Here is a 24,480-nt window from a genome sequence, read left to right on the forward strand (position 1 = left end):
TCTCTCTTTGTCTTTCAGAATCACCCCTATTGACTAATGATCCAGTTCTTAGCCACATGCAACACTGGTGATTTTTCTTACCATTCCTAACATTCATTTTTGTTAATCTCTTTCATTTTCACTTTTATTTTCATCATAATCATAAGCCTTTTCTTAATAGCACATTCAACATTCCCATTGCTTTTGCAATTGTCAGACATACTGGGCTTAATAATGTTGCAAAACACCCCAAATTAAATACAGTAAACCTGCTGGTAATAAAAAACTAGTTGGCCAAGACTAAAACAACTGCATCCAACTGCCATTGCCGTCTGTTGGGGGCAGACGAAGCAGAAAAAAATTTGCTTTTGGAGCAAATTATTTTTCATCTTAGTGAAAATTCACAGGGGGCCAAGCTGGCAAAGAATCCCTTGTCTCTTCCACCGTCGTGCCATTCCAGTGAAGTGCATTTGTGACAATAGTCATCAAATCACATATAAATATGTAATCAACCAAAATTATTTTTAGATGGCTCAGTTCACTTTCATTGCCTTGATGAGACTGAGGTCATGGGTTTGATCTCTGTATGGGATATTTAGTACATGGAAAACTGTGTCACCCAAGTAGTCTGTACCTACATCTAGCCATCTCACAAATGCATGATCTTTAGGGGACCTAGACATAGCATGTGGTGGCACATATCATTTCAGTACAGTCCATATAGGAAAATGCAATTATAAACCATCATAACAATATTTGACTTTGGAATCTGCAAACTTGAAACCTCAAGTAGCCATTAATAAGAGAGAAGACGCTTCAGTGGTATGTTGGTTTTACAGAAAACAATAAAGTTCTGTAAAACAATTATCCTTCAGTTAAAAAATAAATTAATTTTAAAAATCTATCTATAAGCATAGGTCAGGTCACAGAGTTCTCCAAATGTAAAATACTAAAGAAAAAGGCTTATTTTTCTCATTGAGATCATTTGAAATATAGAGGGTGGTACCTCGTTTACTTCTACTCCCCAGGAAACTGATGACAATTAATTCCTATTGACTTAGTATTCTCAGATTTGCCAAGGAGCAGCTCAATGTCACCAGAGAATGTTACACATTTGTCAAAACTACAGATTCACAACTCAGTTTCGGCCTCAAATGTAATTTTCTCCCTCTGTTTTCAGATCTGCTCCTCCCTCATTGCCAGAGCTGCAGGCTGCTCTCTAAATAACACTGTGTCCCTGGCCTCCTAGCTCGCATTTGAATGTTTCGGCAGGGCTCCTTTGAGATCTGCCCCCCACTGCCTCCCCTCTCCCAGGCTTGCCTTCGTTTGTCTGAGTCAGCCATGAGTCACCTCACTCATTAGTGGAACTCAGAATGCCTCTCCATCCTCCAGATCCCTTTCGTCTCCCTTCTTGTAACTGGTTTTCTGGCAGCGTCAGATCTGTGGACAACCTTGAAGTTAGGGGCTGGGTCACTATTAAGATGATCTGCTCCATAAAGAGGTTGGCAGCCTGCAAAGAGAACTAAAAATGATGATGATGATGATGATAATGATGATAACAATAATGATAATGGTGCACACAGTTGCTTCAGATGCATTTTAATGGCCAGATTTGGTACCTTTGCCCGTGTCAGCTCATAGGACAGCACAGGGGTCCTTAATTCTTGGTCTCTTCCTTGTCTCTTCTTTCCCTCTTCACCATCACTTCCTCCACACACATGCCCATATGGCACAAAGTGCAGGCTTAGAGACTCCACTCTCTGGAAAGGCAGGTAAAAGAGCAATGTCCTTACGTTGGTGGGCACTCTTTTCTCCAAGATTTTCATGTTTACTCTCCTTTCTACTCATTCAATTTTACATTCCCAATTCTTTGTTTTTTGTGAAAGGTGGAACAGAGAGGACAAATCAGAAAGATTTATGCCTGTTGATGCCTCCTGGGCATATAAAGAAACCTAGTGAGATGACAGTGATAATAAACTCTGAATTCACTGTAGAAAATTTCAACACTGAAACACCATTATTGAATTAATAATGAATTATCAGTTCATTATTAATGAATTATTAATCCTACTTAAAGCCCTTTGTAAAATAGCTGATACTTTACCCAACTGGACAGTGACTAGTTTTTAGTAAGTCAGATGATTTACTCTTGAAAGGGAATGCAGCTATCCCCCTGTCCTGCCATAATCAGCATGCATTTACTAAGCACCTGTGATGAACAGACCCTGAGCCACGCCCCCTAGGGCAGTACTTTTCAAGCGTCACTGTGTGTGATGTTACCTGGGAAACTTGCTAAAATGCAGATTCCGATTCAAAAGACCTAGAGTCAGGTTCTGCATTTCCATAAGCTCCCTGGAGATGTCCTTGCTGCTGCCCAGAAACCACATTTGGAGGAGCAAGACCACAGGGGTTCCACACAGAGCCAGACAAGGCTTGACTCTGTCCCTGAGAAACACTGGGGACCCACAGCCTCTGGGATGCTACCCTGTGCATTCCTTCTCAGCTGCTGATAATTATCTGTGAGGCCCAGACAATGCTGATCTGTTCTTCTCAATGCTCTTGGCTTTCTCATGTCTTTATTCCCAGTGGAGGGTATTAAAACTGCAAGGCTCAAACTGGGATTAGGGCAAGGAAAAGGCCCATTTATCTTTAACCTTTGTTCTGAGAGTTAGTCTAGGCCACTTAACCAGCGATCTCTGAACTCACATTTTAAGCAGAGCCTGATTAGCAAAAAAGTATTTCTCTGATTGCTAGAGATCTCCTTTTATGATTTGTTAGTTTGTATGCCTTGCCAACTTTTCTATTAGGGTCTTTGTCTTTTAATTAATGAGTTGTAATAGTTTTCCATTAAAATATTAAGGAGGATCTCTTTGTCCCTAATAAAGGATGTTTCAACATTTCATCTCTTCATTTTGGAGCTAGGAATCTTAGATTCTAGGTTAACTAATTTTCTTGCTAATCTGAGCAAGCCAACTTACCTATTATGACATCGTTCCTTTACTTGTAAATGGAGGTGGTAAAGACTACATATTGAATATATGTTGAGTATAAAACTGTTGGGTATAAAAAGAAAGTACATGTGGGATGATGCTGTACGATCATAGAACATGGGTACTTGGTTTCATAGCTTATATTAATCTGATAGCATGATTGAACCTGTCTTCCCTAATAGCTCAGTTGGTAAAGAATCTGCCTGCAATGCAGGAGATACCCATTTGATTCCTGGGTCAGGAAGATCCCCTGGAGAAGGGATAGGCTACCCCCTCCAGTATTCTTGGGCTTCCCTTGTGGCTCAGCTGGTAAAGAATTCGCCTGCAATGCAGGAGACCTGGGTTCGATCCCTGGGTTGGGAAGATCTCCTGGAGAAGGGAAAGGCTACCCACTCTAGTATTCTGGCCTGGAGAATTCCATGGACTGTATGGTCCACAGGGTCACAAAGAGTCGGACACGACTGAGTGACTTTCACTTTCACTTTTTATTATTGAACCTAAAGTGGGACATAGCTGACTGATGTTAACAAGTACCAGTTTTGTTTGTTTCATTTTGTTTTGCTTTTAGTTTTTTTTTTTTTAAACAGTTATTGAGCACTGTCAAGTATTCTGAGTGTGCTTATCCGGTTTTGGTGGTACATACGTGGAGTTCGAAGCTGCCTGTTAAGAGCTTCATATGCGTGAAAGTGCTTATGCTTTCTGTTTTCCCTTTGCTTCCACAACTGCAACTTTCTAAGTTGTCAACAGACAAGATCTTGTCTCCTGACATGTCCAATTAAGAAACTATCTCAGTACTGAGGCTAATGACCCAGTTGTTCCTTAGTCTCTTCCTTAGCTGTCTCATCTCTACTAGAACCTTATATTTGTTAAAATTGTTTATTTATATAGTAGATGTTATGAGTGGTAGTATTCCAGTTTAGACTGATAGGTTTTTGTCTAGCTTAGAGTAATAGAAAATGTGTACTTCCTCCCTCATCTGTGAGTTTAATGCCTATACGTTCATACCATTACTGCCTGAAAGAAAAAGAATATAACGAACCATTATTACTAAAATAGAAATGTCTGAAAACAATGTGCTTTGCCTCTAGTTGGTATTTGTTTTTTGATACAAAGGAAAGAAACTCTAACAGCAAGATTTTGACTATCATCCAGGTAGAGAATGCTCCCTCATTCCCACTGCTTCCCCCTATATTCTTCCTACACAAAATCTGCCTTATGAGTCCCTACACAGAGCATAGAGAAAAACAAAAAGAGTCAATATTATTGAATCTCATCCATTTGCCAAGCACTGTGCTAAGTGCTTTCAGGTACATTTTCTCATCTAATGGATCTTTTCCTTTCTTACTGCAGGAAAGATGGTGAGCTTGTGCCTTTGCTTTGCTCTTTGCTCTTCCTAGAGTCCTTACACCTCCCTGTCTGTGTCAGCATTATCTTGCCAGCAAGGGAACCTAGTTTTTGCTAAATCCCCCCCCCCTTTTTTTTTTCATGTCATTCAGGTCCACAGCAAAAAATTGGTTGGTTTCTCATTCTGGAAAATGAGAGATGTGTTCATTCAGGGACAAGTGAACAGAACAGGGCTGAGGGCTAAATGCTGTTTTACACACACGGGTGGCCAACTACCTCTGGTGAGAAGTCTCTCTTTTTCTGGCTTCTTTCCCAAATAATACATTGAACTTTGCAGCAAAAAGCATCCATAAACATGCAAATTCTCCTTGGATTTATTTCTTTATATATGAACACAGGTTCCTTACCACTTCTTTCACCCACCCACAACCCACCAAAAAACAAAAAGAGAAAAAAAGGAAACCTCTCCTGGAGAAACATGATGGATCTTATCTATTCCTGAGACTAACTGCCATTTTCTCCTCTTACCATGATTCCAAATTTTGGACTCCACTAAGGAAAACATAGTCTGTGTGACCTTGCATAACCAGGGAGGAAGGAATCTCGCCTGGGCAATGAGAGAGAAGGGCTGAGTCACTATCTCAGCCCTCAGGAATGGCTCTCCAGCTGCTGACTGAGGCCACACGGGTTCAGCCACGAGGCCAGCAGGGACCTCCCCAGTGACTAGCCAAAAAGAGGCAACCAGGACTAGCCAGAGTGAACTGGGACAACTGACCCATTTGTAGATGGCCCCTCAAGGACAGTGGTCAGCAGTCCAAGTCGAAGTGTTCTGGTGGTATAGCAATGCCTGGTCCAATCTGGTGGATGAATGATGCCTGACAACAGAAGACTCTGGAAAAGGATGTACTTGTAATTAGCATGTGGTGGCATTTTTATTCTAGAATTTTATTCTTTGTTCTTTCACATATACAACAGACATTGAACAAACATATTAGGCACTGAACTAGAGGTTGGCATGTTCCTTGCCCTCAGGGAGTTGACAGTCAAGCAGAAAGGGAGGAAACATAGGCCCTCTAAGAGAACATAGAAGAGGGACTTAAGACTTGACAGTTGGAGAAGCTTCCCCAAGAATGTGAAAGGTTATTGAGCAGGGGGTAGGCGGGTGGGGTGGTGGAGAGGGACATGGAGTTGGGACCCTCCAGGCGGAGGATGCAGCAGTTCAAAGCCGCAGAGGTGAGAAAGAACAGGAGGTTCACTGGAGAAGTAAAGTGGTTTAGTGTGGCCAAGATCAGAATATGCAGGGGAATGGGTAAGAATTGACCCTGGAGAGGTGAGCAGGGATCAGGTTGTAAAGGTGTAATCCTGTATGTGTATGTAAGAGGGTCTGAATTCTATCCCGAGGCCAATGGGAATGACTAACTGACCTTCTGTGGGGGAAGGATATATCAAATATGTTTTTTAAGGAAGTTTTCTCACTGGTTGTAATCTAGAGATTGGATTCAAGGATGCATGGAGCGTTACCAAAATGCAAGTCTGTGTGCCTGACTCACAGTGATGCCAAACAATACCAAAACTTTGGAGTTTGGAACAGAGAAAGATTTATTATTATTGCAGGACCCTGAAAGGAGATGGGTAGCTCATGCCTGCAAAACCCCCAAACTCTTCAAAAGCTCTCAGCAAAGCCCTTTACTAGGAAAGGGGAGGGAGAGATGTGGTGAGTTGTTGCAAACTTCTTGGTGTCAGAGCCTCTGTTCTTGAGGTCACATCATAGTCAGGTAATGATGTTTCTGTAAACCTCCACCAAATGAATGTTATTCTCTGTTCTGACAAGAAAGTGCCAGATCATGGCATCGGGTCCCATCAATTCATGGCAAATTGATGGGGGGAAAAGTGGAAACAGTGGCAGATTTTATTTTCTTGTGCAGCAAAATCACTGCGGATGGTAACTGCAGCCATGCTATTAAAAGACGCTTACTCCTTGGAAGAAAAGCTATGACAAACCTAGACAGCGTATTAAAAAACAGAGACATCACTTTACTGACAAAGGTGACATAGTCAAAGCTATGTTTTTTCCAGTAGTCATGTATGGGTGTGAGAGTTGGACCATAAAGAAGGCTGAGTGCCAAATAATTGATGCTTTCAAATTGTGGTGTTGGAGAAGACTCTTGAGAGTCCCTTGGACTGCACAGAGATCAAACCATCAAACTAGTCAGTTCTTAAGGAAATCAACCCTGAATATTCATTGGAAGGAATGATGCTGAAGCTGAAACTCCAATACTTTGGCCACCCAATGTGAAGAGCCAACTAATTAGAAAAGACCCTGATGCTGGGAAAGATTGAGGGCAGGAGGAGAAGGGGACAACAGAGGATGAGATGGTTGGATGGCATCACCAACTCAATAGACATGAATTTGAGCAAGCTCCAGGAGATGGTGAAGGACAGGGAAGCCTTGTGCTGCAGTTCATGAGGTCACAAAGTCACACACGACTTAGTGACTGAACAACATCAGGTTGCTGCTTGACACTTGGTTGATGTGGGCAGGGCCCACTGTGGTGCCAACCAGTGGCTGAGCAGGACCCATTGCTTGGTTCTGGAATAATGGCCACAGCAGCAGCCACCTGCTAAGGACTGTGTTTGGCTGTGCTTTGTTACGGGAGGACCAGGTTGGAGGAACTTGCAGTAACTGAAGAAGGAAATAATGTGGGCCTGAGCCATAGCAGAGGCAATAGGAATGCAAGAAAGATAAGACTGAGAGATACAAAAGCAGTTACCAAGTGACCTTGGTGATTAGGTCACAGGTGGGGCCTGCAGAGTTCAGAAAGACTCTCACCTTTGGTGGGGGGGGAGAGATGATGGGAGCTGAAGGCTTGCTGGAAGGAGATGATGAGTTCAGGTTGAAGCAGGAACTCAAGATAGAAACCCTGCCATTGACCTGAATATCAGTGGTGGAAGGTCAGGGCAACTTAGCCAGCACTGGGGATTCTTCAGGTGTACCCCGAAGGAATCTTAAAGACAATTCCAGACCCCACCAGCAAGAGAGGATGGTCCTCCTAATACAAGTTCCTACTTAGAAGCCTGGCTTATTAAGACTGAATCTGTGCAGGATTGAGGCTGCAGATGAGAGGTCTTCAGAACCTGCAGCCAAACAAGGCCTGACAAGCTGTTTCCATGGAGATGCGGTGTGCGCAGGAGGGAGTGAGTAGGAGGGCTGATCCACTCCAGAGCCTTGGGTCACAAGGCTGCAGTGGGCTAACAGATAAACAGGAAAAAGGCATAGTCAATCAGAAAAGAACATTCAAAACTATTGGCAGTTAATTGGAGATATCATATCATAATTCTTGATTAAGTCTAACAATTTGAAGGATTAGGGTAAGCCACTTTATGATCCTGCTATTTATTTCAGGTACCACTTAATGAGGGCACAAGGAAGTGGATGCCAGCTGAGGCCAACTCCAAATGTACATACTCCCATCTTAAGCCTTTCTGCACCCCTGGACTCTAAGTAGCTACATATTATTTCCAAATTTCTGGGGAAACAGGCAGGGATATGGGAAGTTAATTTTTTTTTCCATTTGCCATGTTGTTGGCACTAATAACTCAGGAAATCTTTGGAGCTCTTCGGGAAACTCAGGTGCTGGCAAAGCCTCAGATTAAATGTTATTATTAAACAATTTGAGGAACATTCTGGACAGAGAGCCAGCAGCAGTGGGGACCCACGTGTTTTGTGTTGAGGGGAGGATAGAATATACATAACATGAAGTCGACTATTTTGACCATTTTAGAATATGCTATTCAGCGGCAATAAGTATATTCATAATCTTGTGTAACCATTACCACTGTCTCTTTGCAAAACTTTACCATCATCCAAAACAAAAACTCTGTAACTGTTAAGCAATGATGCCCTTCTGGGCTCCAAATGTTTTTAACAACTTTATTATGCTGTGAAAACTCTGCCTCCCAGTCAGGAGAATAGTGTGACTGCTGCTAATAAGAAAACTAGCTCGATCTTGGTTTGGTCAGTAAGCTTTCAATTTACATCTGGGGTTTTTTGGCTAAAGACTCTTTAATCCTGTGGGTGAGCCTGTTAAACCTAATCTCTGAAGGGAGGGAGCCTGATTTTTAACCACCTTAATGACTGATGGGACTTGTTAATCTTGATCTCCAAGGTATTCAAAAGGCTTGTGGCAGTGCTTATTAAGAAGTCAGCAAAAACTGTCAGGACCACAGGATCTTATGAAGATTCTACTAGAGGCAAACTTTGTTTCAAAAATAGCTGGGAGATGAATTGTCTGGGAGCAACTTCATTTTAAGTGACCAAAAATGATAATGCCCAAGGAGGATAAGACACGATTCTGACTTGGAACAGTAGATCAGGACTGAAAGACCAGAGCTGGAAATTCCAAGTTTCCTACTGTCTTTTCTTTCACAAATTAAAACATTTAGTGCAGGTAGGGATAAGCCTTTGTGATTTCCTTTCTTCATCCAACAAGTGTGAGGTGTTTAGAACATGATGCTTATCAGACAGGACTCAATCTGGAGTTCACAAACCCAAAGTAGCAATAGCTCTCAAAGCCCAGGCAGATATTTCCCAGAGGCATGATGTCAGTCTCAAAAAACAGCAGGAGGGAAAAAGAATAGGGAAGATTTAGTGAAAATCACTCCATCATAAATACAATCTAAACCACATGTCCTATTTGAGGGCCAGGGGTAAGACAAATAGTTTAAAACACTTTGCTATTCCTGGGAACTAGAACTCAGAGGAGGTTAACTGGCTTACTCAGGGTCACCCAGAAAACCAGGAAAAGAACTAAGATTTAGTACCTTTGTTTCCTGATACCTGTTTTAGTGGTTTATTTTGATCAGGATATGCCGGTATTCTATGCTTGGAATGCACAAGGGAGATGGTTCTCAGATCTTCTCTATGAAGTTTTCATTTGGTCAGGGGTGATCTATCGGTAGCTTTACCTCCAAATTCTCCTCCAGTTTAGTCTTCATATCGTAATTGGTTCAGAACCCAAATTCTGCATAGTTCAGAAAAATGTTATTAGCAGTCTAGAAGAGATTTAATACTCTTAAGATTGCATTAGGGGATGATTTCCAAAATGGTGGTACGGAGAGCTTCACAGACTCGCTCCTCAACAGAACAACCATACCTGGTGAAAATTATTTACCATTTAACATTGTTGTTCCGTAAAGGGAGATGAAAGCCAAGAAGATCAAAGGCTACCACCCCAATCTGGCGCCTCACTTGTTAAAAAAAGGGTATTACTCCAGGAGAAGTGGGTCACTGTTCCCTCAGAAGCTCTCAACAAGGGAACAGACTTTATTTAGAAAAGAATGTGGGGAAATTCAAGCTGAAGAGAGTCTTGGAAAACAATGGAGATTTTGGTGATAAGCAATTAAGGGGGAGTTGGTATCTCTTTGAGAACAACAAGCCTGACTATAGGCCAGTTAATTTTACCAGAAAGGACCAGAGAAAAAGACAGCTAAGAAGAGCCCTCCTAGGATCAGAACAAATCTCAAAGACTGGCCTCAAAAACTACCTCTGCAGAGGGTCTTAAAATTAACTGGATCAGACTGTGTAGCAATGTATGCAACAAGCATTGTTGAAAACAATAGAGTGATTTGCTAGCAACTAATAGAGCCTAATATCTAGGGATCATAACAACAAAGACAGACAATTTAGGGAGACTGGGGATAGAGACAGTCAAAGAGAACTATGCTAAAATCAACATCATCCCAGGATGACTGTATACGAGACCAAATATGCATCTTCTGAGGAGCAACATCAGAGGTTTCAAACTGTAGGGAAATAGAATTTACTAAGATAGTTTAGCTCAGTCATGGAAGAAATAAAAAGGCAAATTACAACAATAAGCTCATAAGTTCAAAAATAAACAATAAGGTTGAGAGGATCAGTATCTAGCCTTGCTACAATATATTATCTAAAATGTTCAGTTTTCAACAAAAAACTTATGAGACATGCACAGAAACAGGAAAGTGTAATGTGACCCAAACAGGAGGAAAAAAGCAGTCAATAGAAATACCCTGTGAGAGGGCTCAGATCCAGCTTAGCAGACAAAGACTTCAAAGCAGCTATTATAAATATATTCAAAAAACTGAAGAAAACCAAACTTAAAGAAGCAAAAGAAGGTAGGATAAAAATCTCCTGTAAGATAATCAGTAAAGAGATGGAAATTATTATTATTTTTGAAAGAACCTAACGGATGTCCTAAGCCTGAAAATTGTGATAATTAGGAAAAAAAAATCGCTAGAGGAGCTCAATAATATAATTGAACTGGCAGAAGAAAGAATCAACAAATGAGATAGATAGCTATTATTTGATCTCAAGAACAGAGAGAAAGGAGGATGAAGAAGTAATGAACAGAACTTCAGAGAAATGTAAGAAGCATTAAGTACATCAACATATGTATAATGGGAGTACAGGAGAAAGAAAGGAGCAGAAAAAATAGAAAGAATGGCTGAAAACTTCTCAACTAATCCCAAGTAGAATAAACCTAGATCCACATTCAGACACATCATAGTAAAAATGATGAAGGAGAATATTTGGAAAACAGCAAGGATAAACTCATCACAAACAAGGGAATCCAAATAAGACTAATAGCTGACTTCTCACCAGAGACAATGAGGGCTAGAAAGCAGTGAGGTGGCATATTTAAAGTGCTGAGGGGAGGACTTCCCTGGTGGTCCAGTGGTTGGGAATATACCTGCAAATGCAGGGAACATGGGTTTGATCCCTAGTCTGAGAAGATTCCACATGCCCCAGAGCAACTAAGCCCATGCTCCTTGAAGCCAGGGCTCTACAAAAAGAGAAACCACCCCAATGAGAAGCCCAGACACTGCAACTAAAGAAAGCCTGCAACAAAGACCCAGCACAGCCAAAAATAAATAAATAAATAAATAAATATATATATATATTTTTTTTTTTTAAAGAAAATAAAGTGCTGAGGGAAAAAATCTTCTCAAATCAGAATCTTTTATCCAGGAAACTATTTCTCAAAAATGAAAGTGAAATAGAGACATTCCCAATAAGCAAAATCTGAGAGAATTAATTGCCAGCTAGAGTTATATGAAACAAGGAAGTTCTTCAAACTGAACACAAGTAATCCCAGTCAGTAATTCAAATCCACACAAAATCCAAAGAGGACTAGTAAATACAATTATGTAAGAATAAAAGACAGTATATCAATGCATAATTTTTCTCCTTTTTTCTCTTTAATGATCTAGAAAGCAATTGTATAAAAGAACACATTTCACAATGGAGGTGGGTGGGAACGAAAAGCTATAGTAGAGTAAGAAGTGCAACAAGATGGTAACTCGAATCCACGGGAACAAATGAAGAGAACCAGAACTGGTAAATAAGAAGGCAATAAAACAAACCCTAAATATAACCTGCTTTCCTTTCTGTTCTTAACTTAAAAAAATGATATAAAATTATATTAATTAATAATTATAATATGTATTATTGGGTTTGTAACAAAAGTATAAACTAATTAGATCTAACAGACATCTATAAAATGTTCCAACAACCAACAGCAAAGTACACATTCTTTTCATATGAATATGGACTATTCTCCAGGATAGACTATACTCTAGGTTATTTAAAAGGTTTGAAGTTATAAAAGGTGTGAGTTCTGACCACAATGGAAATAAAGTAGAATCAATAAGACAAGGAAATTTGATAAATACACAGATATCTGGATGGTAAATAATTTACTCCTAAATAACAAATAGGTCCAAAAAAAAAAAAAAATCTGCTAAAGAAATTAGAAAATACTTTGAGATGAATGAAAATAAAAGCAAAACATAACAAAACTTATGGAATGTACCGAAGCAGTTCCTAGAAGGAAATGTACAGCTGTGAATGCTTATGTTGAAGAGAAAAAAAGAAAAGGATCTAAGATCAATAACCTATTCTTCCATTTTAGAAACTAGAAAAAGAAGAGCAAACTAAGTCCAAATCAAGCAGATGGAAGGAAGTAGTAGATTAGAGCAGAAATTAATAAAACAAAAGATACGATAAACAATAGAGAAAATGAACAAAACCCAAAGCTGGTTCTTTGAAAAGATCAACAAAATGACAAACCTTTAGCTAGACTGACCAAAAAATGAAGAGAGAAGATTCAGATTACTAAAATCAGAAATAAAAGAGAACATTACTATCAACTCCACAAAAATAAAAAGGATTATACTAACTAGTTTTATATATGTATATATGTGTATAAAGGCAATGGCACCCTACTCCAGTACTCTTGCCTGGAAAATCCCATGGACGGAGGAGCCTGGTAGGCTGCAGTCCACGGGGTCGCTAAGAGTCAGGCACGACTGAGTGACTTCACTTTCAGTTTTCACTTTCATGCATTGGAGAAGGAAATGGCAACCCACTCCAATATTCTTGCCTGGAGAATCCCAGGGACAGAGGAGCCTGGTGGGCTGCCGTCTATGGGGTCGTACAGAGTCGGACATGACTGAAGCGACTTAGCAGCAGCAGCAGCATATATATATATATATAAATATAAATGATTCACTTTGATGTACACCTGAAAATAACGCAACACTGTAAATCAACTATACTCCAAAAAGCCTTTTTTAAAATAAATAAAACCATGTGAACCAATCTTAGGACCACATCAGGCATGCCCTACAAAAGCAACCTGGTTTCCTCCCAAAATGGATGTACCCAGAAGACCCTAAATTGCTTACAAAAACAATAAAAATCAATCACATTTGATACCCTAAAAAAATAAAATCAACAAAGAATTTGAATAAACATTCCTTTAAGGAAGATATACAAAAAAGGCCAATTAACAAGCACATGAAAAGATGCTCAACATCATTAGCCATCAGGGAAACACAAATCAAAACTAAAATGAGGGCTTCCCTGGTGGTCCAGTGGTTAAGAATCTGCCTTGCAACTCAGAGGACACTGGTTTGATCCCTGGTCCAAGAAGATCCCACATGCCACGGAGCAGCTAAGCCTGTGCACCACAACTCCTGAGCCTGTGCTCTTGAGCCCTTGTGCCACAACTACTGAGGCCCATGGGCTTTAGAGCCAGTGCCCCACAACAAGAAGAGCCACTCCGGTGGGAAACCCACACACTGCGACTAGAAAGTAGCTCACGCTCTCCGCAACTAGAGAAAGCGTGCATGCAGCAACGAAGACCCAGAGCACCCAAAAATAAAATAAAAACTAAATGAATAAAATAAATTAAAAAAAATTTTTTTTTAATCTAAACTGAGATACCTCTTCATACTCTCTAGGATGGCTATAATCAAAAAGACAGATAATGTTAAGGTTTGGTGAAGATGTGGAGAAATTGGAATCTTTATACATTCTGGTGGAAATATAAAATGGTATGCCACTTTGGAAATCTGTCTGGCAGCTCCTCAAAAGACTACAACAGATGGATACTATATAACCCAGCAACTTCTTTCCTACATATACAACCAAAAGAAATGAAAATATATGTCAGCACAGAAACTGTACATGCATGATCATAGCAGCAGTACTCATAATGGTCTTAAATTAGAAACAATCCAGAGAAGCTGATTCCTGAACTAGAGTCCTGCTTCTCCATTCTTTGGCTATTGAAAATGTTTATGCTATTCCAGTCTACAAAAAAAGAAAGGAAAGGAGGGAGGCAGGAAGGAAGAAAGGAAAAAAGGAAGGAAGAAAACAATCCCAATGTCTATCAGCTGATGAATGGTTAAATAAAATATGGTATATCCATACAGTGGATGTTATTTGGCAATGAAAAGGAATGAATTACTGCAACATGGATAAACTTTGAACACACGGTGCTATGTGAAAAAAGCTTGATTCCATTTATATGAAATATCCAGAAAAGCTACTTTATAGAGACAGAAAATAGAGCAGCAATTGCTTAATTGCTGAGGTTTGATGGAGGAGGTTAGGAGGAAATGCAGAGTGACTGCTAATGGGTACAAAGTTTCTTTTGGGGGGTGATAAAATATTCTAAAATTGACTGTGGTATGTTTACACAACTCTGTAAATATAATAAAAATATTGAGCGGTATACTTTAAATGGGTGAATTGTATATTATGTGATGTATATCTCAAAAAAGCTGTTAGATATATATAGAAGATGGATGAAAGATAGATACATGAACAAATGGATGGTTGGGTGAATAGATGGATAGATAGATTAAAGTATTACTAGGACAAAGGATAAAAGAAAACCTAAATCCAGATTTTGCCCAGATAGTAGAGCCAATAGTAATATAATATTTTGTTAATCAGGCTGCACCTAAAATGTTAATACAGAGCTCTCTGTTAAACTGGTCTAGATCTGACAACCAAGTTAGAAGATTTAGGGGATATTTTTTCCTTGCCCTAAGTCCAAACTTGAATCTTGCAGTGTTATCACTCTCCTTTGGGTGTGTTGATAAGACAGCAACAATCAGGAACATTGGAGAGAATGGAGAAGAACAAAATAGCTGAACTAATAGCTGAACTTTGTAGTGTGAGGGAGAGTTGCCCCTCATAAATTGATGATGCTGCCTGGAAGGAGGAAAGAGAGGGAAGGAAGAGGGTGGAGAGAGAAGGAGGATGAGGAAGGACCAGCGACCCTACTCATTGTAAATGTAGATCTCTGCCTACAATCAAGGTACTCTCCCCTCTCGCAGAGTAGGAAGGAGAGGATAGAAAGAAGATTCATGTTCCTCTCCTTGATGCTTGTAGTCAGAGGAAAGTTCCTGACAGAGATACAGAGATGCAGGTAGCAGAGAAGACAGGTCAAACCAAACCTGAGCAGAATACCTTGGTGAGTAAGAATGCTTCACAGTGCCATTAAAATCAAAGATCCATGAGAAGAAGCTGTTCATTTCAAGATTTCCAAGGAAGATTTTAACCCATAGGGAAATTGAAGAATTATTAAAGCAATTTGTGTTTTATAACAAGGTTACAATTGTTGGTATAAATGAAGCGCTTTGCAGATGTTATCAGGTATTTTGGGCAGGGGAAGCCATGAATTTACTATATTAGTGCTCTGGGTGGTTCTTTTTCAAAGTCTTCTTCTTTTCTCTTCTGGGTGCACTTCTAGTCAGGGTTTACTAAAGTTCTCTTCATGAAGTATGAGGATGGAGATGAACTTCAAAACTGTACAGGAGAGACACAATCTTGACTTGCATTACGGTGCATTGTTTTGTAAAAAGGAAGTGACCTACAGTGCCTTTGGTGAAAATAGTCCTTTTCCTTTCTGTTTAGCTCCCAGAGCTGCAACAATTCTTGACCTTTCAGTGCAATTAAGCAGCCCAAACCCCAAGGGAGGACGTAGGGGTAGCAGAGGAGCCAGTTATAGCTGAGAGCAATGATTCTCTGTGCAGATTTCCGGCACTCTAGTTTTGGGTTGAAACTTTTGCTTCTCCCTTTTGAACTTTCTTTTCAGCTGCTTTTTTTATATGTAACACCTCTGTTAGGGTTACATGACTCTAACCACCAACACTCATCCTGTGCCACCGTCCTCCTTACCCTGGAAACTCTGGCCTTCCAGAGAGCATCACCTCAAAATAATTTATATCTCCAGTTCAGAATTCCAATCATTGTTTGTGCTGTTTTACAGAAGGGTGATTTGTCTGTGATTCCTTTGCAAAATTCTGATAGAGAGAAGGAATCAGAATAGTATAATGAATATCCAATATTCATCACCTAGATCAAACAATTGCTGAAAGTTTGCCAGATGTTCTCAAGTTTTCCTTTTTCTTCTTTTTTGCTGAAGTTATTTAAAGCAAGTTATAGAAGCATATGGGGCTTTCCTGGTGGCTCAGATGGTAAAGAATCTGCCTGCAATGCAAGAGATCCGAGTTTGATCCCTGGGTTGGGAAGATCCCCTGGAGAAGGGAATGGCAACCCACTCCAGTATTCTTGCCTAGAGAATTCCATGGACAGAGGAGCCTGGAAGGCTATAGTTTATGAGGTTGCAAAGAGTCAGATATGACTGAGCAACTGAAGCTTTCACTTTTCACTCATAGAAGCACATATATATATATAAAATATATTTCCCCCCTAAATATTTCAACATTCATCTCTAAATAATATACACATCTTTGTTAGGTACACAGTTCCATTATCACATTTCACACAATTCATATAACTTCTCAATAGTATTTAAATACCCACCCACATTCATATATTCACTATTTGTTCCCAAAATATCTTTTTAAAAATATGTGGTAAAGTATACATAATGTAAAATTTACCATTTTAAAGTATTCAATTCAGTGGCATTAAGTAAATTCACAACGTGTAATCACCACTATTTCCAAAACTTTTTCATTATGCCAAACAAACTATATATCCTTTAAGAATGTCTCCCTTTTTTCCTTCCCCCCACAAATTTCTTCATTGACTTCTCAACCATTCTGGGCAAATTGTTCTACAGAATGTCCCACTTGCTAGATTTGTCTGATTGTTTCCTCTTGGTGTTGTTAAACTTGTTCTTCTGTCCTCTGTATTTCTTGTAAACTCAAAGTTGGATCTAAAAACTTGAGAAGAATCAGATTAAACATTTTGGTAAGAATTCTCCATTGGGGAATGCTGTATACTTCCTACTGCCTCGTATTAGGCCTACATTATATCTGAATGTCCCACTACTAATAAAGCTAATACTGATCACTGGGTGAAGGTGATGAGAGCCAGTTTAAAAAATGGGTTTTTAAAAAGAGAACTTGTCTACTTGTACTGTTTTAAAATGATCATCCCTACTTTGAATGTTCAGATAAAAGGGCTTTGAGTTATTGCCTGACACCTAGGAGACAGCCTTTATCCTGTGTAAAGGATAAGAAGATTAAGACTGAGGTTTTATCCTCTTTATGGAGTTGATGCAGGAGCTCAAGTTTATCTCTGAGGTTGGTCAGTCAGGGCAGAACTTTCTGGAATATGAAGTCTAGCAGAGACTACTTTTTCTCTGAGCCCAGAAAAAGGTACTCTGAAATCAGTCATTAGCCAGAATTTAGCTATGAATAAACAAATCTTTTTGCTAACACGTATTTAAGACAGAACACTTTGGGGAGTTCAGATACAGAAGACTCTTTTATGGCATTTTAAAATAACTCTCCGTTCGCCTTCCATTCCTCCCCCCAACCAAAACCACTTTAGACTCTATAAACAATTAAGGAAGAGCATTTTCTTTGGATGCAAAATAGCCAGATCTTTAGATGTTTCTTGAGTACTGTTCAAATTCAAGGGTGAGGAAAAAGTATACATCTGTTCTCTTTGGTTGATGTTTACTTCTTATCTTTGAGTTGCTATAAATAACTAACCTATTGAAAATATAAGCAACTAGGTTAAAGGAGTTCATTACTAAAAGTAAGAATTTGGGTTTCTAAGGAAGATGAGTTATTTTAAAATCTCCAAATAAACACTTTCATTTTACAATAGTTAAATATCCAGCCAGTTAAACTTTGCTCAAGGTTGTCCTGTATTTCTGGATACCCAGAAGGGCTTTTAGGTTACTATTGCTTGATTGCTTTTTATGTTTGTTTTTGTTATTTGTTTTTCAGCTAGCACAAAAACAAGGGAGTTGTTGGAAATTTTTTGCATAGCAGGAGAGAACTTAATCTTAGGATACTGGCCTAACAATTTTCATTTTACTACTGGAATTAGTAATATCCTTTTTCTCCATTTATTCTGTAATTTTTAAAGATTTTGGCTTGCAAGTTACCAGTTAGATAGGGGAGGCAGTAAAGGTACTTTTTCTGGGATCTCAGAGTCAGATAGTAATGGACTTACTTGAACCATGTCCAATACTTTAAAAAAGCCTAGAAGACATTGTATATTTACTCACAATAAAGCCTGAGCAGATTGACTAAGTAATGCAAAGCTTTTCTTTTTTGTGGGGAGGCAGAGGTCTGGAATATGGGGGATTATGCCACACTGACTCATAATAAAGATGTGTCTTCACAATATGAATTTCTGGTTGGTTGTGTGTGTCTCTATCTGTAGGGTAGAGAGTCTATTGGAAAGAATGTGGGTATGGAGGTAAGGCCAATCAGAATTTACTTTCTAACAGTAAGACTTGGGCTAATTATTTAACACCTCTGAACTTTAGTTTACTCATCTGTAAGATGGGGTAATCGTTTCTATTTTTCAGACTATTTGAGGATTTTAGATAATGTGTGTAAAGCACTCATTAATGCAATACCTAGTACCTAATAAATTCTTAGTATATTTTCTTTAGTAGATGAAACTCTTTCAAAGCTTATAGCTTTGGGGGGAAAATGAATCTGATCATTGAGATAATAGGTTGGGAAGCACTCATGTAACAGCTTACATGGTCACACAGATTCCCCCTGAAGAACTCCTGCCAAGTCTGCACAAGGAGTCCACACATCCTTTGTGTTAATCAAAGATCCTATCTTGAGGGAGATAGCCTTAGGTCAGTTCCCTAACCATACCTTATCAACATTTCCTTAAGTCCACCTGTTTGTCTGTGGGTGTGTGCTCAGTTGTGTCTGACTCTTTGCGGCCCCATGGACTGTAGCCCAGTTCCTCTGTCAATGGAATTTTCCATGCAAGAATAATGGAGCAGGTTACCATTTCTTTCTCCAGAGGATCTTCCCGACCCAGGGATAGAATCTGCATCTTTTGAGTCCCATGATTGGCAAGTGGGTTTTACCACTAGCGCCACCTGGGAAGCCTTATTTGTCTGCTGGATTCTTATGTGATTTTAGACATAGCTGTGGTACTTTAAGAAGTACCAGGTCTTAACAGTGTGTGAAAGTTGCTCAGTCGAGTCTCTTTGCGACCCCATGGTCTATACGGTCCGTGGAATTCTCCAGGCCAGAATACTGGAGTGGGTAGCCATTTCCTTCTTCAGGATCTAACTGTAGCCAGAGATTTTAGATGGGAAGACAAAGGAATGGAGTGCCTTGGAAAAAGGGATAGAAGATGAGGTTTTAGAAAATTTAGAGGATCATTATAGCTTAGTTTATACCTCTTGAAAATAGGGCAAGAGAATTTATTTCTTGAAAAGTACTATTTCAAGACTGATTCTTTCATCTAAGCCCTCAGGGACTCTTTCAAAAAAATGAGACTTTCTCCTAAATCTCTTACCTTTTCCTCCCCCTGAATCATGACCAACTTCCAGTTCATCCCTTTATCTATGCACTTTCAAGATAAGGGAGATCAATCGCCCCTTTCGTTAATGGGATCAGGTTTACAGGTAGAAGCTACCTAGCATTTCCTAGGGCTATTGTCTCAGGCCCCTGCAAAATTTCATTTGGTAGAGCATCAATACAATGATGACCTGTAGAATCCAGCTTTAAAGCTTGGTGTTTTATCCAGCAGGCCACATGAATTTGGTATATCCCGTTTCAAGCTGGATTTATCCCTTGTTATTTTAAAAGCTATAACAAGTTGTTTTTTAAAATGTTTTCAATCAGCACATCTTATTTATTGTCCTTAACACCCGAGGCTACTTGAAGAAGGATTTAATTTTCAAAGTCTGGCAAGTAAACAAAAGTTTCCCAATAACATCTTCAGGCAAGCACTAAAAGGCCTTGTTTTTTTTTTTTTTTTTTTGCCACAGTGCTTGGTTGGCTCCCCCATAATTTCATTAGTATTTTATTCAACCAAACCTTGCATAATCACTTTAAAAATATACCTTCAAACACAAAGTTACTTACTAGTTGATTTTTTCTTCTTCATAATTACCATGTTTAGTAAAAAGCAAAACAGGTTTTAAATGTTGTGCTATCTGACTAGGGGCTTCACAGGTGGCGCAGTGGGAAAGAATCCGCTTGCCAGTGCAAGAGACTCAGATTCGATCCTTGGGTTGGGAAGATCCCCTGGAGGAGGTAATGGCAACCCACTCCAATATCTTTTGGCTGGGAAATTCCATGAACAGAGGAGCCTAGTGGGCTATAGTCAATGGGATCACAAAGAGTTGAACATGACTAAGTAAGCACACACATATTATCTGGCTAGATCCTAAGCACATAAATTTGAATGGACTATACTGAGGGTTCATATGATAACTATGTTTGGGAGATGATTATTCACTGTACTCTCAAGAGTATGAAAACCACCAGAGGGGACTAGTTAGATAAGCAGAGACTAACATGCATGGCTTTAGCTCTATGGGAATGTCTAAGCTTTAAATGTAACTCTAGAATTCCGCTAAATATGATATTCCCTTATGTTGAGCTTTGTCTCTGATATCGTCTTTTGTCTTGATCCTCTGAAGCTGTAGACTGAGACTCTTGAAATTCACCCTACCCTCTCTTCCTACTTGTGACCAGGAGGAAAGTTCAGAAATAGGATGTATTAGTCAAGATAAGCTAACTGTTATAACAAAGGACTTCAAAATAATGGTTTGGCCCAATGAAAAGCTATTGTTCTTGACTATATAGTATAATATAAATTAGTAGGGGTGGAGATGTGTGGGATGCAGTGGTAAATCTATGCAGTAATTCACAGACTTCTTCCAACACATGGCTCTAGCTTCCTCTAGGTTCTCAGAATCCTCTCCACATTCAGCCAGTGGGTAGGGAGAGAGCCTGCTGTATATTACACAGGAGGCTTTCCATGGGCCAGACCTGGAACTGACATCCAGTGCTTCCACCCACTTTCTATTTGCCGGAACTCTGGCATACAGCTCTGCCCAATTTCAAAAGAGGCTAGGAAGCTTAGTCCATCTGTGTGCTGAGCTGATAGCAGTTCCTGCCACAGGGGGAGACAGATAGCTCCTCAGGGCAGGCCAGTGGTTTCAAGCTCATGTATCATCAAAGGTTTGCAAAAGTGTACTGTCTTATTTTTCAGGTTACTTGATGCCTAGACCTACCATTAACACCTAGGTCAGTTCATAGAAAAAATCCGTCAGTATCAGCACCGACTTTGTTACCATCACAGATCAGTTCACACTGCAAACTTACTTGTGTATGTTTAGGACTTCCCAGATTCTCCGGATACCTGGCCAAGCCCGTGCAGAGGTTCTGATTGGAAGTTGCTTATGCATGTGCACTTTGTCCTTCTCGTCAAATGCTTCTCATGACAAAGTCTGGCAAGTAATCCCCTTGAAGCCATCTGCAATATCTAATCCAAACTTTGTCACATGGGACCTATGAGAATAAATGTATTATAAACATTGTAGAATTGTCTCTCATTTCATTTCAGTTCAGTTGCTCAGTCATGTCCGACTCTTTGCAACCTCATGGACTGCAACACACCAAGCTTCCCTGTCCATCACCAACTCCCGGGGCTTGCTCAAACTCATGTCCATTGAGTCGGTGATGCCATCCAACCATTTCATCCTCTGTTGTCCCCTTCACCTCTTCAGAAACTATGAAAAACATGTTTTCGTCTTTTCTCAATATATTTTTCAGAGTTGTCACGACTCCATAATTGTCTGCACTCTTGCTTCCTGCTTCTCTCATTAACCAATTTATAAAGGCTATTTCATAGTACAGCCATTTTAGAGACATCCATTTGTCCTAATTTTACTCACAGGCAACTATTGCCACTGAGATTCTAGTTTCCTCCAATTATGTTTGTTCATCTTCTTATATAAAGAGGATGATGACATAGCTTGTACGAGGTAATGATAATAAGAGTCCCGATGTGCACTCTGTTCTGTTTTTCTAGTTGTGGTGTAAGTTTTCACCTCCCCATCAACACTTTTCTCTTGTACTGTAAGCCATGTGTTTATTGTGTGGCTCATGGGATTAAGGGTGCCATCTTCATTCATTTCTATATCCTTTCATTCTTCCTGAAACATTTACTGAGTTCCTACTATGTGCCAGATAGTGTGCTAGATGGTGGAGTCAGATCAAAGAACCAAATGTATAGGGTCCCTACCCTCAGGGAGATGCTAAAGGAATATTGATAATAATATAAAATATTGGTTATAATTGTAACATTTGTATGGAAAGCTTATTTTCCTTTTAGCATTATGGATAAGATTGAATCATCAATATTTTTTTTTTCATCAATATTTTTTTAAACTGAGGTTTTGTTCCTCTGTAAAAACCAACTTCTTTTCCTTAGGGCATTCATTCATACACTCACTGATAATATTCATTAACATTAATTCATTAAATCTCATTGTAAAACTACTATTACCAAGCACTCTGCAGTGGCGCAGTGGTAAAGAACGTGCCTGCCAATGCATAAGACACAAGAGATGCGGGTTCAATCCCTGAGTTGGGACGATCTCCTGGAGAAGGAAATGGAAACCCACTCCAGTATTCTTCCCTGGAAAATTCCATGGACAGAGGAGCCTAGTGGGCTATAGTCCAGGAGTTCGCAAAGAGCTGGACGCAACTTAGTACGCACACATGCATGCTAAGATTTCCAAATACAAAAATAAAAAGACAGTATTTTTGCCCTTAAGGCTCATAGTCCAGTTGAGTAGACTGGCAAGCAAACCACACAGTACATTATGATAATTGTCATAATGGGGAAATGTGAAAAGTGCATGAGGCATAGAAAAAGAAAGACCTAGAACTGCAAGGGAAATGAACTTGGGCAAACTCTGGGAGATGGTGAGGGACAGGGACGCCTGGCATGCTGCAGTCCATGGAGTTGCAAACAGTCAGACACAACTTGGTGACTGAACAACAGAACTGCCTATGTAGGTCAGAGAAGACTTCACAATGAAGGTAGCACTTGGACTGAAGGGTGAATAAGACATTACTAAGCAGACAGATCAAGGAAGGGCATGAAATGCCTAGCTGACCATCCAAGACTCATGCTCTTCTTCCATAGCATCAAGTGTTCTGGGAGTTGGCCTGACCAGTTTCTAATGCCTTATACTTCTGGGGGAATCAAATGATTGGTTCTCATTAATTGGATGTGAGCAGAAGTGATGTACATCATTTCTTGGCCAGGATAAGAGTAGGTGTGCCTTTTCTTTCTTCTTTTTCCTAGCTATTAGCTTTGGAAGTAAAGGACTCTGAAACTTAGAGGATGGAGGAGCTGCAAAATAGAAGGACCCTGGGTGGAAGGTGGCTTGCCACACTGAACTGTTACATGACTAATCTATTGCATTAATCTAAAGGCAGAGGAACCAGAGATCAAATTGCAAACATCCGCTGGATCATGGAAAAAGCAAGAGAGTTCCAGAAAAACATCTATTTCTGCTTTATTGACTATGCCAAAGCCTTTGACTGGGTGGATCACAATAAACTGTGGAAAATTCTGAAAGAGATGGGAATACCAGACCACCTGATTTGCCTCTTGAGAAATTTGTATGCAGGTCAGGAAGCAACAGTTAGAACTGGACATGGAACAACAGACTGGTTCCAAATAGGAAAAGGAGTATGTCAAGGCTGTGTATTGTCACCCTGCTTATTTAACTTCTATGCAGAGTACATCATGAGAAACGCTGGGCTGGAAGAAACACAAGCTGGAATCAAGATTGCCGGCAGAAATATCAATAACCTCAGATATGCAGATGACACCACCCTTATGGCAGAAAGGGAAGAGGAACTAAAAAGCCTCTTGATGAAAGTGAAAGTGGAGAGTGAAAAAGTTGGCTTAAAGCTCAACATTCTGAAAACAAAGATCCTGGCATCTGGTCCCATCACTTCATGGGAAATAGATGGGGAAACAGTGGAAACAGTGTCAGACTTTATTTTGGGGGGCTCCAAAATCACTGCAGATGGTGACTGCAGCCATGAAATTAAAAGATGCTTACTCCTTGGAAGGAAAGTTATGACCAACCTAAATAGCATATTGAAAAGCAGAAACATTACTTTGCCAACAAAGGTCCGTCTAGTCAAGGCTATGGTTTTTCCTGTGGTCACGTATGGATGTGAGAGTTGGACTGTGAAGAAGGCTGAGCGCTGAAGAATTGATGCTTTTGAACTGTAGTATTGGAGAAGACTCTTGAGAGTCCCTTGGACTGCAAGGAGATCCAACCAGTCCATTCTGAAGGAGATCAGCCTTGGGATTTCTTTGGAAGGAATGATGCTAAAGCTGAAACTCCAGTACTTTGGCCACCTCATGGGAAGAGTTGATTCATTGGAAAAGACTCTGATGCTGGGAGGGATTGGGGGCAGGAGGAGAAGGGGATGACAGAGGATGAGATGGCTGGATGGCATCACTGACTCAATGGACGTGAGTATGGGTGAACTCCGGGAGTTGGTGATGGACAGGGAGGCGTGCTGTGATTCATGGGGTCGCAAA

The 24,480-nt window shown here is 39.9% G+C and overlaps 1 protein-coding gene and 1 long non-coding RNA gene across 2 annotated transcripts in view; one reads left to right on the forward strand and one right to left on the reverse strand.

Annotated features, from left to right (window-relative positions):
* Positions 1 to 24,480, forward strand: part of MKLN1 (muskelin 1) — a 381,880-nt gene that overhangs the window by 110,354 nt on the left and 247,046 nt on the right. The window lies entirely within an intron of this gene.
* The window catches only part of LOC129659509 (uncharacterized), a 48,595-nt gene continuing 40,797 nt past the window's right edge, over positions 16,683 to 24,480 (reverse strand). The window contains exons 5-6 of the long non-coding RNA XR_008718102.1: positions 21,228 to 21,413; positions 16,683 to 16,838 (exon numbers count right to left, since the gene is read on the reverse strand). This is a non-coding gene — a long non-coding RNA (uncharacterized LOC129659509). The remainder of the gene's footprint in view (positions 16,839 to 21,227; positions 21,414 to 24,480) is intronic.

This window comes from Bubalus kerabau, chromosome 8 (assembly GCF_029407905.1).
Source record: "Bubalus kerabau isolate K-KA32 ecotype Philippines breed swamp buffalo chromosome 8, PCC_UOA_SB_1v2, whole genome shotgun sequence".
Classification (NCBI taxonomy): domain Eukaryota; kingdom Metazoa; phylum Chordata; class Mammalia; order Artiodactyla; family Bovidae; genus Bubalus; species Bubalus kerabau.